This window comes from Oryctolagus cuniculus, chromosome 9, assembly GCF_051225735.1.
Source record: "Oryctolagus cuniculus isolate XC-2025 breed Fujian yellow rabbit chromosome 9, ASM5122573v1, whole genome shotgun sequence".
NCBI classification, from domain to species: Eukaryota; Metazoa; Chordata; class Mammalia; order Lagomorpha; family Leporidae; genus Oryctolagus; species Oryctolagus cuniculus.
In genome coordinates this window covers 27793706-27808287 of record NC_142875.1, presented here as the reverse complement: position 1 = coordinate 27808287, position 14582 = coordinate 27793706, and the positions used below count along the sequence as shown (strand labels likewise).

At 38.5% G+C, this 14582-nt stretch overlaps 1 long non-coding RNA gene across 1 annotated transcript in view; it reads left to right on the top strand.

Moving 5' to 3' along the window:
• The first annotated feature begins 852 nt into the window (after nucleotides 1-852).
• LOC149124532 (uncharacterized) overlaps nucleotides 853-14582 on the top strand; it is a 37733-nt gene continuing 24003 nt past the window's right edge. Inside the window, exons 1-2 of the long non-coding RNA XR_016213726.1 lie at nucleotides 853-1205; nucleotides 13049-13311. This is a non-coding gene — a long non-coding RNA (uncharacterized LOC149124532). The remainder of the gene's footprint in view (nucleotides 1206-13048; nucleotides 13312-14582) is intronic.

Genomic DNA, 14582 nt, shown 5'->3' with positions numbered 1-14582 from the left:
CCCAGGCCTGGCTATTGTGGCCATTTAGGTAGTGAACCTGCAGATGGGAGATGCTCTCTCTCTCTCTCTTTCTCTCACTCTCTTAGTCTCAATCTCACTCTCTCCTCCTCCTTTCTCTCTGTAGCTCTGCCTTTCAAAAGATAATTTTTTTTTCAAGTTCCTATATGAATTATCTTTGGAAAGTCAAAATGTTCTTCTGCTGAACAGGTACAGGAGTTGGGGAAACCCATGACAAGTCAGACCTGGGAATGCTGTTTTTCATTTCCCATTGCATTTGAATATGACTCACTAGAACCCATGGAAATTCACTTTGAATGATCTGTAGTTTCCAGAAGCAAATAATCTGACTTCTAAAGAAGAGAGTTAGGTACTAATGAGAAAGACATTTTTAAGGGAGTCCAGGTTCATAGACTCCAGAAACACGACATGAAAGTATTCCTAGATTTCTTCAGACTTGAGTGGTGGCTGTGCTTAAAGATTAATCAGTGTGAGCGGACAAGATGAATGCCAGAGTAAGAGCCCAGAGGATACTGTTTGCCTCCCAAATGGTCAAGTTCCTTCTGTCCAGGAGGATCCTGAATGGAATGTGCTGATAGCCATCGCTGACACCCAGTGAAGGGCATGGAACCTGGGTGAGAAGTAAGTTTTTGTGGTTTTCACGATTTGGGGATTGGTGTTTCAATAAAATCATCATAGCATAACATAGCAGTCATGCACTAATATAAATGGCAGTATTCACCATTAGCATGTATAACAGCCTCAGCTGAGCTGGGGAGAATTGGATTGTCAGTTGTCACTTTAAATAACTTTAAATAAGCCAGAAGGAAAAGTAACCTCAAGCCTTTTACCACTTAAGGTAATGTTATAAGCAAGGGGCTAAACCAAGGAGGGCTCCAACTTTCTGTGTTCCTTTTTCCCGAAAGGAAACCTGCACTGATCAAGGGTTCAGCAGGGACAGAAGTGGGCAGGGGGTTGCTTCACCCTGGAGAGAGTCCAGAGAACAACAAAGGCTCCTCGGGTTTTGCCAGCCCTGAAATCGCGAATGTGAGGAAGGAAGGCGAGATGAAGAACAGCGCCAGAGACTGAGGGTAAAGGAAGCTGCCTTCAAGTTTTTTCCTTCCTCCTTTATAGGGTCCTTCGCAGAGGTGCCTGAGGAAGACCTAGGACCAAAACTGCAGAATGTAGACGACGTGTTAGGAGCGCAGGTATGTGACAGGGAGTCTGATGCTTCCCTGAAACCTGAGATTCTGTCATGCCCTTGCTGTGCACGGAGCCCGGTATGGGGTGGGAGACTTTCGCCTGTGAGGTCAGCCAGATAAAGCCTGGGTATATGCTTATGGCCAAGCCTGAAAAATCATACACAGTTGTTGTTTTCTTTTGGCCGGGAGCCAGATTCTTGTTAAATTAAGTAAGTAGGAGAGCATTGGCCTGAGTTTGCCTCCATAGTTTGAGTTCCCATATAGCAAACTGCAACCTAACTTCCTAAGCAAATAAACTGAAACCTATCTTAGCAGTATAACAGACAGCTGAGTTACAGCCAACCCATTATACTCTCTGCAGATAAGGACGATACGTAGCTGTAGGAACTTAAGGTATTTCCCTACTTTGCTTTTGTGTCTGGCCTCTAAAAGCTCACTGCCCACATTGCTGACTGGAGCTCTCTAAACCTCTTCTGCTTCCGAGTTATGCCTGATTCATGACTCATTCTTTGTTCCAATAAACTCTACTAAATTTAGTTTGGCTATTTTTTTAACACAACCCAACATAAAGTGACAATATGAAGCCTGAATCTTCTAATGTCAGGGATTGAGACTTGAAAGTTAGTCTGTTTTGTAAGGGTTAGTTTTGTTATCTTCAAATCAGTCTGTTTCAGTTACCTATGCTATGTAACAAACTATTGCCAATTATAATTTGCTCACAAGTTAAGGATAAAGAATTTGGAAAGTGCTAGTCGGAGAGGCTTACCTGTGATGCCTCTAATGTTCGCTGAGTCACCTGTCATGGCAGAATGAGCTCCCCCTTCCCTTGTGGTTTCCTCCTTTATCTCTCAGTATTCACTTTCTCTCCATCTTCCCACCCAGTGGTCTTAGGGTATCTTATCTCCCAGGACCTTTCCATGTGAACAGTGTTTCTCAAAGCTTAGTGGTCTTAGGACAATCCCCTTTTTTTCGGGGTGGTGTTCAATGAGCAGAAAAAAGAAGCTAACAGGTCAGCCAAAGTTTATACATAGAATTAGCACAGGGTCACTTCTATCTGTTTCTGTTGTTCAAGGCAGCTACAAAACCTACCTGTGTATGCTGTTCATGTAGCTACAAAATCTATCCAGTTTCAACTTGAGAAAAGGTAAACTCTGCTCTTGATAAAGAATATGACAAACCGCATTGCAGAAACACAAGTGAGTTGGAGGATGGTGCGAGGGTTAGCCCTGGAAAGCAATTCTATCGTACATTCCATGTTGGTGAGTTTGGGAAGATCAGAGGGCTAGCAAGATCAAAGCACATGTGTAACAAGATCTTTTTAGATACTAAAAGTAAAAATAAGATATACAAGTCACTGTAATAAAACCTCATGAATAAAATAAATATAAATGTAAATTAAACATACATATATAATGTCAGGTTACATTAAAATATTCATGGAAAATGGAATTAAAAGATAAATTTATTTTGGTGCAAAATTTTTATCAGCCATATTTTTTTCACAATAACAATATTTCATAAAAATCTGATGATGGGGCCAGCGCCGCGGCTCACTAGGCTAATCCTCCGCCTAGCGGCGCCGGCACACCGGGTTCTAGTCCCGGTCAGGGCGCTGGATTCTGTCCCGGTTGCCCCTCTTCCAGGCCAGCTCTCTGCTGTGGCCAGGGAGTGCAGTGGAGGATGGCCCAGGTGCTTGGGCCCTGCACCCCATGGGAGACCAGGAAAAGCACCTGGCTCCTGGCTCCTGTCATCGGATCAGCGCGGTGCGCCGGCCGCAGCGCGCCGGCCGCAGTGGCCATTGGAGAGTGAACCAACGGCAAAGGAAGACCTTTCTCTCTGTCTCTCTCTCTCTCACTGTCCACTCTGCCTGTAAAAAAAAAAAAAAAAAAATCTGGTGATGGCTCCAGGACTCAGGTTCCTGCCACCCATGGGGCGACTTGAATGGAATTTCTGGCTCCTGACTTCTACCTGGTTCATCCCTAGATGTTGCTGGCATTTGGGGAATGAGCTAGAAAATGAGATACCTATGTTTGCCCATCTGTGTAGCATTTTCTGACTTACAAATGAATAAAATAAAATAATTTTTAAAAATCATCTAAAAATGAAATTAAGAGATGAGTTTATTTTGTTGTAGAGATTTTTAAATCCTTGCTTTTGTTGATTGCAAAATGTATATTCTGATAACTTTTTGAACACAATTTATATACATGGATTTTAAAATATTTTTGCATCCAAATAAATTTACCTGTTAAATACATTTTTGTGAAAATTTTTAAGTACTTTCACGTGTGTTTGTGTGTAATTGACAGATACATAGATAGTTGAAAGATACAAATCAAAGCTTGGACTATTGGATGATTTTACCTCACAAAACAAAGAAATTGAAAAATGGACTATTTTGTAAAATATTTTTACATTGTGAGCATTTTTATGCTTGCTTACCTTTGAAGACTTTTGGTTTTATTTAGATTCAGTTCATTGCCAGATTATTTGGTATTTTTAAGAGAATTATTTTACAATGTAAAAGTTTCAGAATAAGTTTACAAACAACAGCAAATGTTTTGAGGTAGCAGTCAAGAATATGACACACTGAATTAATATTTGTAATATTTGAACTTAACAGTGCAGACCACTGGAAGTCCTGAAGGAAAACCAATGCAGGCAACATCTATCAGTTCTTTTTGACAGCATTGTTTGTTAAGCACCTTAAAATCTGGGGGACATCTAGAAGAGAAAGTGACCTTGTTCTTTACCATAATAATTTTCATGAGAAAACTTATTAAATCTCCATGCTCATTAATGGAAATTATTAATCCCAGGACAATAGTAACGTTGCATGTATTTCATTGGTTTTCCTATTTCTGATATTCACATCCACGCTATTTAATCTTGACTATAGGTTATCAATCATTGATGAAATGCTGATTAATTCTAAACCCAGCTCTGAATTTGTCTTATATTTTTCCCTTTGATATTAGGATTCATTTTGGCCTTTTTGACACCTACCCAATAGGAAAAAAAAAAGGTTAAAAACTGAGTGTTTCGTATATTCTAGTCAGAAGATGATACTTTGCTCTCTAGTTCTGCGAATGAAATATACATTTGCTAAAGTAATTTATAAACTCTTTCAAAATGAAGACAGAGGAATGGCTTGATGTTAGTAATTTTTAGTATAACAAATGTAACACTAAATATGTGGCAATTTATTTACTTTACAAATAGATATAAGTAGGCCAGTGCCATGGCTTACTAGGCTAATCCTCTGCCCTGCGGCACTGGCACTCCGGGTTCTAGTCCCAGTTGGGGCGCTGGTTCTGTCCCAGCTTCTCCTCCTCCAGTCTAGCTCTCTGCTGTGGCCCTGGAAGGTGGTGGAGGAAGGCCCATGCACCTGCATGGGAGACCAGGAGGAAGCGCCTGGCTCCTGGCTTCAGATCGGCACAGCGCGCCAGCTGTAGTGGCCATTTGGGGGGTGAACCAACAGAAGGAAGACCTTTCTCTTTGTCTCTCTCACTCATTGTCTAACTCTGCCTGTCAAAGAAAAAAAAAAACAAATAGATATAAATAATTATTTCAAAATAGTCTGTAAAAAGTATTGGCAATATTGACAATTGTTTATAATGAATAAACGTGTTATTTAAAAGCTTGGAAAGTCATTAACTGATCTGGAATTCAGTCGCTTACATTAATTGTTTTCTTGTTTATTTTGACAGTGAAAGTATAATATAAAGAAAAAACCGCAGTCAAATACTAATCTACTTACTACCTACACTTATGTGTATGCATATACACAGGAACACAAATCAGTCACACATAGAAGATAAATAATGACTTTCTGCCATTTACAAACTAAAATCATAGTCCATCCACAATATATTAGAGCTCAGAGGAACCTTAAACATTACCTCATCCAAGCCTGTCTTTTTCTTGCCAAGGTCAGAGAGTGAAAGTGATTCAAACCAGAATCAATTTGTCTTCCAAGTCCAGTTTCCTTTTTACTAAAACACCTTGTCCATTCTATCTGGAAAACCCAAGATGAATACAATAAAAGCACATATCTGAAATCCCCAGATCATTTTCAGCGATAATGTCTTCTGCCACCTTCATGTTCCAGAAACCTGCTATCTGATTTTTGATCCCAAACATATGAGAGGCTTTGCTAACAGCTCTTGCTGGCACTGAACACCGTACATAAATCTGTTTTGCCAGTTAGGGTATGAAGAAGAACCTAAATGAAACTTGGAAACTTAAATTCGTTTAATGAGAATGACATTTATTTATATATAATTTTATTATAAATAAATACATGCATATTTAACTTAGTGGGATGTAGGTTAAGAATAAAAATATCTTTATATTCTCTATTCCTAGAATGGATACTACAATACAGACTGCTGAATCATTGTATACTGAAGGAATGTAAATGATCAAGCTCAGAAAATAATCATCCAAGTTTATGTTAAGACAAGATGTCTGTAAGCTTGTAAAACTTTAAAATTCTTCCAAGATATTTTAAACTTTAAATACATCTTTGATTATTTCAAAGTTAAGAAGCCGTCCCTTACTATTAGATAAGCTCTATTTTCAATCATCCAATGATTCATTCTTTACTCATTCATTAGTTTACCTAACATGTGGTTTTGGGTGGCTCCTACGTGTCTGACATTTTCTAAACTACTTTTTCTATTGAACAAAATAATTGAAATCGCTCTCTTTGAGGATTCTATTTCTATGTCTTTGAAAGTTAAACCTGTACTATTTAAAAAATTGATCATGAGTTGGATAAATCTGCAAATGAAACATTATTCTTTTGTTTACTTAATTTTTCTGAAAGGTTATTGCATTTAGGTTAAAATGAGTGGGATTGATGAGTACAGTGGGGGGCCATATAATGGAACGATTAGAATGCTTATATGTGGATCAGTCTTCCTGGGTTCAATGTCCAGGCCTGCCATACATACAACAGCTGTGTAACCCTTGCAAAATTACTTACTTGTGTAATTTTAGTTACTACCATGAAGATTAAGATCAAAATATTGAGCTAATTCATGTAAGAACAAGTAGAGAGTAATTTGGCACATATGCTATATGTTACTGTTTATGTGAATTGCTTTAGGAAAATAGAATTATAATATAGTTTACAATTTAGGCAGGGTAAGAGATGATCCTAGGAAAGAAGAAATGAGATACTAGATGACTTTATAGGACTATTTGACTATTAAACATGGCTAATGATAACCAATGGAACACTTTATAGCATATCATATACAAAAATAATGCTAGATATATCATAGATAGTTGTCTAAAGTGTTTTAGAGAGAATCAGTAGAACTAGTTGGGGAATTTTTTAGCAGACTGGCGTAGTAACAATGAAATTTTGTAAAACAATAATAAAATCATAAACAGGAAATCTTGAGTCAGAAAATATACTACAAACTTTTTGTATGTGGAGATCCTGAATTCTACTCTATGTATAGATTCTTATTTTAAAAGAATAGTGACTTGGAGATGATTAGGAATTTGATATACAATTTCTCAGTGTAGAGTTCAGTTATTTATTCATTTAATTGACATGGTAATTAGCTTTATCATATTCTTGTCTTTAAATTACTAATCTCTACAAAATAAAATGTATTGGACTGATTTATTCTATGTGCTGACAACAACGAAGACACAGTAAAAGTTGATTTATGGTTCTCCAATCAAGCGTAGTGGTATTAGAGGAAACAGATTAGGCTGGAGTGTTCCAATACTGAAATTGGTGATTGGTTAACATTGGCCTATGATATTTTGGCTCGCTGTGCGGGTACTGGCAGGAAGATGTCCAGAATACAGTTGGAGTCTACATTTAGAATACAGATATAATGTCCCAGAAAACATGGAGAGCAAGAAATAAAAATAGTAAAAATCATGGGTTTAGAATGCAAGCAGAATGACAGTGGTAAAGAAAATGGGAATAAATAGCCAGAGGCATCAGGATATTCCAGGCACACAAGGGAGAAGAGCCCTGCAACGAGCAAAAGCTCAACGACAGAAGGTGTGTATCAAATGCAGGTGCATCTCTTCTTATGGAGCAAAGGCCATGCGGAGATGAGTAGCAAAATTGTCAAAAGTGCAGGCATTCGGGAATAGGCTAACAGACTGAGGATAGAATCTCACAGCAGCTAAATTTCTTACTTTTGAATCTATTCCCTTCATGTTTTAATAATTATGATTTCATAGGTAAAATCCAATTTCCATAAGCTATAAATTCTTCAGTCTCCTTGCTAGGGTAACAATTTTTTTGCCAAGAGTTTTGCCTGTGCATTAGAATTTCATATAACCTTTAAAAATATTTCCCTAACCTTCTTTGTTTTAGAAATTACTCTATATAAGCATAATTTCTCCAAATTTAATTATTCATTATCATAATTTATACTGATTTGTCTTTATTTTTCTCTCTCCTCTGATTAAAAATATCTGGAGATCATGCAATGCTCTAGATACAAAAGTAGAAATGATCACAGGTGGTGTAATGAAGATGAGAACTGGCACGGAATGCATTTTCACTGAATTTGATTTTGAAATAAATTCTAATAAACAAGATGACTAAATATTCTCTTAGTGTATGTCTGTATGTCTCTTTCTGTGACTTTTAATTAACTATTCCCCCCTCTGACTGTAATTCAAACACAATCAAAAGTAACTTTAGAACAATTAATTAGAAACAATTACAAAGAAGTCATACAACAATCCTTGGTGTATCTTAGGGGTCAGTTTTAAGATCTCTCCCTCTCTCTGTTGACATTCTCTTTAGTTAAGATACTTCTCCCTGTTTTAACACATAAATATTGATTTCTCAGAGCTTTCATAATACAGATCTTGCCAGAGATTGTGAGAGAGAAGCTAAGCAAAAGCCTCTTTGTAGTTCTCACTTGGTGTTGCTTTCCTGCTGACTATGTCACTGGTCTGAGGCCACGGCAGGGCCTGTAATAACTTCACTTTCAACTGGCTCCTGTTTTAGCTTCTCAGGTTCAGTGAGAGCATTTATCAACATAGACAAGGGTCCAATTTCTTCAACATCCCTGCTGCATCAAAGTCAGCGGCAAACAGAACTGACATAAATGTCAGTTGATTTTCACAGGAGTCTGGCTGCAGTTTAAGGCTTCCAGCTTGAGCTGAGCTCACCCTCACTTTAAAACTAGTTTCCCTTCCTGACTTGCCTCCCCTGTTGACCATCACCAGCACCACACTTCATAGAAAGGACACCACAAGAACCAGCTAACTAGCTTCCAGAACTTTTTAAAGATCCTTGTAACAACAAATGAATGCATAAATATATAACAAATATGTGTATGTATATATGTAAAGCATATATATTACATACCCAAATATGCTTACACACATGCGATATGATATATAATAGTTCTGCTTTGAATATTCAACTTTTATGATCTATCCAGTTTTTGTTTCTAGCATTATATCTCCTTTAAAATCTATGTATTTAACCTGCTTATTTTTATAATTAATTAAAAATTATTTTCAAGAAAAACTACATTTCACACCAACATTTCTTTTCATCTACTTGCTCGCATGTATAAATGACAGCATCCTAAATTGTGACGACAAAGCTAATAAATTAGATGATTCAGTAGACAGAAACTTCTTCACCTTCAGGAGGCTGGATTTTCATAAACTTGTTAAGACTCCCTCTAAAAAGATTATTTGTAAGAAAGATATTAGACATTCAAAATTTGAAATTAAAGGTTCTGATGGACTGAAGTGATGTTTGATCTGTTTTATTTTATTTTATTTTTTTTATTTTATTTTTTTTTTTGATAGGCAGAGTGGACAGTGAGAGAGAGAGACAGAGAGAAAGGTCTTCCTTTTGCCGTTGGTTCACCCTCCAATGGCCGCCGCGGCCGGGGCAATGCGGCTGGCGCACCGCGCTGATCCGATGGCAGGAGCCAGGAGCCAGGTGCTTTTCCTGGTCTCCCATGGGGTGCAGGGCCCAAGCACCTGGGCCATCCTCCACTGCACTCCCTGGCCACAGCAGAGAGCTGGCCTGGAAGAGGGGCAACCGGGACAGAATCCGGCACCCCAACCGGGACTAGAACCCGGTGTGCCGGCGCCGCAAGGCGGAGGATTAGCCTAGTGAGCTGCGGCGCCGGCCCTGTTTTATTTTATTTTTAAAAGCTTTTTCCATCGCTAAGTAGAGCTTTCTTAAAGCTCATTTTTTGTTTGAAAGGTAAAGAGACAGATGGAGACGCGTCTTCCATTCACTGGTTCACTCTGAAAATACCTGAAATAGCCAGAGCGAGGCCCAGTTAGACCATATATTGGAATTCCACCTACTTCTCTCACATGGATGGCAGAGGCCCAAGCACTAAACCACCGTCAGCCACCTCCTGGGCTGCACACTAGCAGGAAGCATAATTAGAAGCAGTATAACCTGAAATCCTCAGCTCCTCTGATACGGAACATCCAAGTTAGGGACTTAAACTTTATGGGAAAATGCCCAATCACTAAACGATGATTATAGCGCTGATTTTCCACTGAGACAATAAAGAATATATGGAATTTAACATTTTACATTTAAAGTGAACTCCAGGAGAATGTATTGTAGCACAGTGGATTAAACTGCTCTTCGGGACGCCCACAGCACAAATAGCAGAGCTTGGTATCCAGTTCGACCACGCCCTCAACCCCCAATCCAGTTCTGCTAGGACTCAGAGGCAGCAGTCACCACATAAAGGCATGGGCGCCTGCCACCCCTGTGCAAGACCTGGATGGAGTTCTGGCTTTTGCCTTTGGGTTTTAGCTGTTACTGGTCTTTGGAGAGTGAGCCAGGGAATAGAGGATCCTCTCTCTCTCTCTCTCTCTCTCTCTGTCCTCTCCATCTCTGTCATTTTCTTTTCAATTAAATGAAAACAATGCACATTTAAAAATAAAATAAAAATAACTATGACCATTAAAGAAAAAATCTCTAAATAATCAAAATAAAATATAAGACTGAATATTTTCTTAGTAGTATTGCAGGATGGCTATAAGGGATAAAAGAGTCAAGTTGTAAAAAATGAAAAACATACCAAATATTTTATTTCATTACTTTTCCTTACCACATTGATTTTTCAGTGTATGTGGATTTTGAAGTGGGACCTCAAAAAATCCGAGGAGTATGCTAGACGAGTTTAAAGATGAAATATGTACTTCAGTGTTAAAAAAAAAAACACACTGGAGAATGTTTAACAGAAAAAGGAAACATAAATCATTGGGAGAATGGAATGAAAAGCATAAAAGAAGAACAAGAGAGCTTCTCTATTCAGTCTGTCCCATGGCGCATACTCGCAATCCAGGAAATGAACCACAAGCTAGCAAAGATACCAAATGATGATGATGATGGTGGTGGTGATGATGACGATGATGATGGGCAGACTATGTGTGAATTGAGTCATGACAACGATATGTTCAATATGTTATAATCTTTTAGAATGGATTTCCTATCTTGTTGACAATTTAAGTTAGGTTTAAGGTAGTTTAGTGTGTCCTTTGTGTCACAATTTCTTTTAAGCTTTCAAATACTATCAGTTATAAATGTTTTAACATTAAGATTTTTTGATTAACAGTCATTATACATATTGATGTGATGCAGTGTGTCATTTCAATACATGTATATAATTGGGGAATGATCAAATCAGAGTAGTTACTATTTTTCCTTTATTAACATTACTTTGGGTTGGAGCCTTGGATCTCCTCTCTTCTGTTTGCACACAAAATACATGATAACTTATTATTGGCTATACACTAATGCCCATTGTGCTGTGCAATACCAGGAACGTATTACTTCTATTTATCTCGGATTTATTATTTATTATACAACTGTCTCTTCCCCATCTCCCACACACTCACCCCTTGCAGCCTCTAGGAATTACTATTTTCAGATGTGTTTACTCTGACTTCTGCATATGAGGGAGAGCATGAAATATATGTCTTTTTGTGTCTGGCTTATTTCACTTATAATATTCTCTAATTCTGGGAGTTTTGTTGCAAATGGCATGATCTTATTCTTTTCATGGCTGAATAGTACTTCTTTGTGTATATATTCTGTCCTTTCTTTTTAAAAATCATTTATTTATTTTAAAGAATTACAGAAGGAGAGGGAGAGAGAGAAAGAGAGAGAGAGAGAGACAGAGATCTTCCATCCACTGGTTCACTCCCCAAATGGCTGCAGTTGTCCAACCTGGATAGCCCGTAGCCAGGATCCAGGAGTTTTCTTTGGGTCTCCCACATGGGTGCAAGGGCCCAGGGACTTTGGCCATTTTTCTTTGTTTTCCCAGGTGCCTTAGCAGGGAGCTGCATCAAAGTGGAACTGCCAAGAGTCGGGAGTCAAAGTAGTGCGTATATGAGATGCCAGAACTATAAATGGAGGCTTAATTAGCTATTCCACTATGCTACCCATCCACCTTTTCATTATCCATTCATTTATTGATGGACAATGTGATTGATTCCATTTGTGGTTATTGTGAGTACTACTTCAGTAAAGACTGTGGTGCAGGTATCTCTTTGTTTTGTTTTTTAATGATTTATACGTTCATTTGGAAAAATCTGAATTACAGAGAGAGAGAAAGAGAGAGAGAGAGAGAGAGAGAAAGAGAGAGAGAAACCTTGTATCCTCTGGTTCACTCCCCAAATAGCCAAAGCTTCCAGGACTGAGCCAGGCTGAAGCCAAGAACCAGAAGCTTCATCCAGGTCTCCCACATAAATGTAGAGGCCCAAGGTCTTGCACCATCTTCAGCTTTTTTCCCAGGTACATTGTCAGGGAGCTATATTGGAAGTAGAGCATCCAGAACTTGAACTGGCACTCATATGGGATTCCAGCCATGTAGACTGTGGTTTAACCCACTGTGCTACAGCACCAACCAGAGTTGTCTCTTTGTTAAAAAAATTTCATGTCTTTTTAATATACACCCATTAGTGGGCGTACTGGATCATGTAACAGTTATTTGAGAGTTAGAGAAAAAGTGAGAGAACTTCCATATGCTATTTTCCTCACCAAATGCCCGCAATAGATGGCAGTCAAAGATAGGAGCTGGGAACTGAACCCAGATTTCCCACCTGGGTAATAGGAACTGAATTACTCCACCGATCACCACTGCCTCCAAAAATCTCCATTAGAGGAAGCTGCAGTTAAAGAACCAGAGGTGAAGACTGAATCCAAGCACTCAGATTTGGCATGTGTTTGTCTTAACTAGTATTTTAACTGCTAAGCCAAACATTTGTCCATATTTCTAGTGTTTTCAGGAATTTTCACAGTATTTTCAACAGTGCCTGGAATGATTTACATTCCTACTTTAGCTGTTTCTAAATAACCAATTAATATTGTTTTAAATCATTTCATTATAGGTATTATGAACATTTCATTGTAGGTTTATACACACTAATGAAGGCTACATGCCTGTCTCAGTTACTTCCAATTGAAAATGCTTTACTGTTTTCTACATTTTTTAGATGTATTTATTTATTTATTTATTGAGAGGTAGAGTTACAGAAAGATGGAGAGACAGAGAGAAAGGTTTTTAATCTGCTGGTTCACTCTCCAAATGGCCACAATGGCTGGAGCTGAGTTGATCTGAAGCCAGGAGCCAGGAGCTTGTTCTAGGTCTCTCATGCAGGTGCAGGGACCCAAGCATTTGAGTTGTCTTCTACTGCTTTCGCAGATCATAGCAGAGAGCTGGATCAGAAGAGGAGCAGCCAGGATACAAACCTGCGCCCATATGGGATGCTGATGATGCAGATGGAGACTTAGACTTAGCCTACTAGGCCACAGTGCTGGCCTCCCCTTTCTATATTTATCTTTTTTTTTTTTTTGACAGGCAGAGTTAGACAGAGAGAAAGGTCTTCCTTCCGTTGGTTCACCCCCCAAATGGCCACTACAGCCGGCGTGCTGCGCCAATCCAACACCAGGGGCCAGGTGCTTCCTCCTGGTCTGCAGAGCCCAAGCACTTGGGCCATCCTCCACTGCCTTCCTGGGCCACAGCAGAGAGCTGGACTGGAAGAGGAGCAACCTGGACAGAACCAGCGTCCCAACCGGGACTAGAACCCAGGTTGCTGGCACCGCAGGCGGAGGATTAGCCTGGTGAGCAACTATTAGCCTTTTACACTTTCAATATCTTCTGTGCTTTGATTGACATCTTGGATGCACATAATTTAAAATTTACCTTAACAAAAGTGAATGTTTTGGGGGAAAAAGGAGTTGAGAGGGAGAGAGAGAATTCTTTTATCCACTAGTTCACTCCCTAAATTACCACGATAGCTAGGGCTGTGCCAGGATGAAGCCACAGACTAGGCACTCAATTCATGTCACTCATGTGGGTGGAAGGGTCTTAAGTACCTGAGCCATCATTTGCTGCTTTACAGAGTGTGTAATAAATAAACCTAGAGCCAAAGTTGAAACTAGACTCCAACTCTTTTGCTCTGATAAGAGATGTGAGTGTTCAAAGCATGACTGAATCCACTGGGCTAAAATACCTACCCCAACTGGCTTTACAAATTGAACTTAGTTTATATTTATTTTAGAAATACAGAAAAAGGCCAGTAACATCTTCAAAGTTGGTGTCAGCATTTTGGCATGTTAACAGGAAGTTTGGCTCTGAAGTGGAGCCAGGATGTGAAGCTAGTCATATTAATATGAAATGCTGGCATCATAACTACTGTATCAAACACCTGTCCCATGAATCCCTTAATTTTGTATTTCCAATTCATTCAAGAGAAAGTGCTACTAAATTTCTTTAATGAGCAATTTATAAGATAATATAAGGATAGTAACTTCAGATTCTTTAGAATAATTGAAATTATGAGCACTATTATTCTAATAAGTACTTTAGCAAGGCTCAGGATAAAAATACGTACAAAAATAATTCTATAAAAATATTGATTTAGCTAAAGGCATGGCCAGTGGTTGTCATAACTTCAATATGGCAAATTGCCAGTACATTTAGAATCTTGAGAGTCAAACATTAAACATCTTACTCTCCATTTCAGTAATTTAGTCCTTGTGAAAAGAAGATTGGCAGAAAGGAAAGAGAGTGAAGCACTCTGTTTGTCCAAAGAAAAATAGATCCTAGACACTAAGTGCCCAATCTTCTATCATGTTATCCTGCCAAGACCCTTCACTTTATACATAGAAAGAACCATTTTCAGGACAAAGCATAATTGAGATTTTGACCTCAACCACTCTTTGATCTTAGAAACCTGCTCACTTGCTGTATAAAGTCCATGGCACCAGTTCTGCTTTATTGTCCTTTCAGAAAAAGGAGGAAAACCAACACAAAAAAACTCTCCGGATTTTCAAAGATTTTTAGTTTTTTTTAATATATATATATATATATAGAGAGAGAGATAGAGAGA